The 4,053-nt window shown below is 37.2% G+C and overlaps 1 long non-coding RNA gene across 1 annotated transcript; it reads right to left on the bottom strand.

Annotated features, from left to right (window-relative positions):
* Window positions 1-354: 354 nt before the first annotated feature.
* On the bottom strand, window positions 355-2,547 carry LOC143443424 (uncharacterized). Its single transcript, XR_013112382.1, has 2 exons — window positions 2,041-2,547; window positions 355-601 (listed from the first exon to the last, which is right to left on the bottom strand). It is a non-coding gene; the product is annotated as an uncharacterized LOC143443424 (long non-coding RNA).
* Between the last annotated feature and the right edge of the window lie 1,506 nt (window positions 2,548-4,053).

The raw sequence follows: 4,053 nt of genomic DNA, 5'->3' as shown, positions 1-4,053 counted from the left end.
TTTGGATTATGTGACTTTGATCTCAGAGTCATAATTTTGATTCCAAGAATTTCTGGCCTGTCTGTTGGCTCATTTTTATGGCTCATATGTAATTTACAGGGTATGGTAAACTGTCCACTATTTCCTCTTAATTACTACACAGCTGTTTGAACATCACCAAAACTTTATAGTAAGGGATGGTTATGAAGAAACAGAAATGAATCACCATAATGCAGGAGCTTAGGACTCCAGACCAGACAATGGAGGAACATGTCTGAGAAGGTGGAGATAGTTAAGGGTTCTGGAAAGACATTAAAAATGACAGAATTTTGTGTTATTTCCAGTTTATAGATGAAAAAAACAGAATTTATAAGGTTAACTATCTGACATATGCATTTTAATGGCTTCAGGCTGGGCTGTGGAAATCAGTTACTATAGTAACAAAGGAAGAATGATGCAGTGTCCACGTCTGACACAGGTCTCCAAAGCTTCTTCAAAACCCCTTTTTTATTTCTACCTAATGGAGGTATTCCTGGAGTATGCTGGAGCGACAGAACACCAGCTGTTCCAAACACTGAAGGTCAATTGTGCTATCTTCATACTGGGTCTCTTGTATATGCCCCTGCAAAAAGAAAAGAGGACGTGTGCAAATATGATCACAAAGTATAAAGTATGAAAATAATTAATGTTTGAAAAGGTTGAGCACATTATGTAAATCACCGAATCTCTTCATTAGATTTCTAATAAATAAAAAAAGAAGCCAAGGTACAGTCACAACACTAGTCTTACTTAATATCAACCCACGGTTAAATACATCATAATCTTTAAGCCAAATTAGAAAAAAATCACATGAGGCAATTGGCGTTGGGGTCTTTGCAAACACTACTAGCAGAGTTTTGATCCAGGAAAGGCAAGGTGAAAGCTCAGTAGCCAAAGTAGGTTCTAACTTTGAGAGTCTAACACTAGGTAGGTTATTTTAAGCATATGTAAGCAGGGAATAATTTGGGGGAGGGAATGTCCTGGTGATAATGAACTCAATCCCGTGTGCACAACAAAGTTTAAGACATGATTACATCAAAATCTTGTAAGGTACTGATGCCATCTTCCATAAATATGGGTTCTATAGATTATAAGGAAGAGGGTTAAAGGTGAACAAAAGGTGTTGTAAGAGTCTGAGGAGGATAATGCAATACGTTGACTGAGATATACAGGCTCGAGATAAAGGTGAGCCAGTGTGGCCTGGCCATACTGCTAGAGAGAGGTCACCGGACTACTAACAACCTCCACCCCATGCCCTCTAGGCAAAAAACAGGTTATACATCTATCCCTTCAAAGAGATAAGTCAGTGCACTTAACATTCCTGGATCCCCTGGTGCTTCTCTGTGAAACACAGGTGCAAGAGGCCTCCTGCTTCTCCTCCTTAATTTTTTAAAGAGAAAATAGTTGTAATTGAAGCCAACGTTAAATGCATTGCCTACGTGGCTACTCTAACATAGGCAAGCGTGAGGGAATCACAAGGATTAACAGAGGACCAAGAAAGGAAAAGCTCATCTTTTCAAAGGTTACTTGAGAGATTCCTTTTTATCTCTTTATTCAGATCATTAATTTGACCATCGATAGTATAAGAAAAATCTGACACATTACGACAACACATGCCAGAAAACTGTTGAAGGCCAAGATTATGCTTCAGCAACAAATAATCTATAGTAGCTTTTGTTTGTGAAATAGTGGTTTTTAATTCACCCATATATTGATTAACTTCTGTTAATATTTTTTCTGTTATATTAATGCTTTTACTAAGCATACAGGCCATCTTTGAGGCCTCTCTTTTTATTCTAGTAATCATTCTTGAAACTGGTAATTTAAAAAGCCTAAAACAATGTTAGCACAGTAAAGCAACAGCCCACAGATCTTGTGTTCACAAGCTAAGAAGTAACATATAATACAGCCAGTAGACATAACAGCATCATTTGGGGTAAGTAGTATTATGTCCTTATTGTTTTCTCAAGGTATTGGCTTGATGAGTTAAAATTTCCATGTCTCCCCAAGTTATCAGCTTACTCTTCCTCTTGGGGCATCTCCACTTGATGTATTTGTCATTTATCTTCAGACACTCTGTCCAGTGGTCTCCAGGATGCTGTCCTGGTTGGACACATCGAAGTGTGAGCCATCCTGTGATATCACTCGTTTCCTGGAAAAACACAGCATAACTTTGCCCTGATGTTAAAAAAAAAATCTGAACCTTTCCATTGATTAGTTTCTAGATCTTTCTACTTAACAAAAATTTTAGGCTATGTCTCCTTTAGAGGAAAATATTTTGGGGCAGCAATGAATACTTTTCATCCTTTAAAATGAAATAAATAGCTAAATGTAGCATAGTTTACAGAGACTTGTTTTACATGTTTCCTTTTTATTTTTAAAATTTGCCATTTGAGTATTTGATTGTGTCATTCCACAATAGTTTGGCCCTGTGGCTTATAAGGGATTCTAATAGCATGATTAATATTTCATATATTGTAAAGTTTCTTAAATCATTTGCTAGTATAAGCAGAACCATTTTCAATTTTTAGTTGTAAAGAAATTCTTTAAAAGGAACAGTATAAAGAGCCCCATGCCATATCTAGGGCTGTGTTCTGCAGCTGGCTGATGAGGGAGAGGCAGTGTGCATGCCTGAAGTACACAGATCTCCACACACCTGACAGCAGGGACCGCCACAAACACAAACAGCCTCAGTTCCAGATGCCAAGCTGATGAGAAGCACTATTTACTAATTACGCACTAGAAGCTTGAAATATTGTGTACAATATGCTCAGAGTAGAGGACAGGCTCTAGGACATTCCTCTGACTTCCTCCCTTGTCGGTCTGATGATTTATGTCAGACCAAGGGCAAGAACAAAACTCAAAACCAAACAAAATCTACTTAATGGTCATTAATGTCTAAAGATTTAAATTTAAGGCTCTAAGATCTGAGATCTTTAAAATTCAGGATAATTTTAAGTTTCTTCTCAAGAAGACTCTCCTATAGATAACAGGATACTCAGAAATACCTGAGAAATAATCACAGAAAATCCTGAAGAAGGAAACAACCACAAACATGAAAGTACATATCCAGCTGATATTAAAAACGATACAATAAAAATTAATTAATTAACTAATTAATTAATTCACAGCCCCATGAAGAAAGAACTCACTGAAAGGCTTTTAGTTCTTACTACATTTTTCAGGCAGTCTGATGTAACAGATTCTTAAGTTGTATCAAAAATTTTAGTTGAACACTTTAAAATATTCTAACTCCAACTGATTATACTTCTGGTTTAACCCCTTTCTGCCTCCAAGAGACTTTGAGAACATATAATTACGTTTCCATTTCTTAGTCACTGTATTATCCAGGAGAAATATTTGTTAAAGTTTCTTGATTTAATTTTATCCATATTTTCCCTCTTAAATTCATCTCACACATGCTCACACTGTTACTTTTAAATTTTATTATGTTGAACGAAAATGAAACTGTTTTAAATGAATTATCATAATCATAAATACAAAGAAATCTGGGTGGTGTTTGACTGAGCTCAGTGTAACCGAAAGCCCAGGAATGAAAATGTCTCTGTTTTTGATGCGAAAGACAAGATAAAATTCCATATTTGGCTAACAGTGCTAGTGCACCTTGGGTGGATGTGTAATTGTCCGGACATCAGCAGGAAAGCCCTCCCACACTCTTAACAACAGATGCCTCATCGCACCAACCCTTGTGCTGCCTTCTACCAGCAACAGCCTGGTTCCCAGCTTCCCTCTGAGGCAGGCTCTTCCTGCAGGTGCTCTCTGGAGACAGAGGTGTCAGCAGTTCTGCATGAATGACGTGTCTCAGTAGGGCTGGATTTATTTATCTGTTTATTTTTTTATTTTTAAGGCAAGGAAACTCAGCTGAAGGAACTCACTAAACCTTTCTACCATTTCTGTTTCTAAGCCCTTTATGTCTCATGCATTCCCATTTTCCTGTAACTGGACTCTCCATCTTCCAGGACTTCATTTTAAATATTTTCCTTCTTTCATTACACTCTCTCCACAGCCACACTC

This window comes from Arvicanthis niloticus, chromosome 9 (genome assembly GCF_011762505.2).
Source record: "Arvicanthis niloticus isolate mArvNil1 chromosome 9, mArvNil1.pat.X, whole genome shotgun sequence".
NCBI lineage: Eukaryota > Metazoa > Chordata > Mammalia > Rodentia > Muridae > Arvicanthis > Arvicanthis niloticus.
Note: the sequence above shows the minus strand (reverse complement) of the source record. Positions and strands in the feature narration are given on the sequence as shown.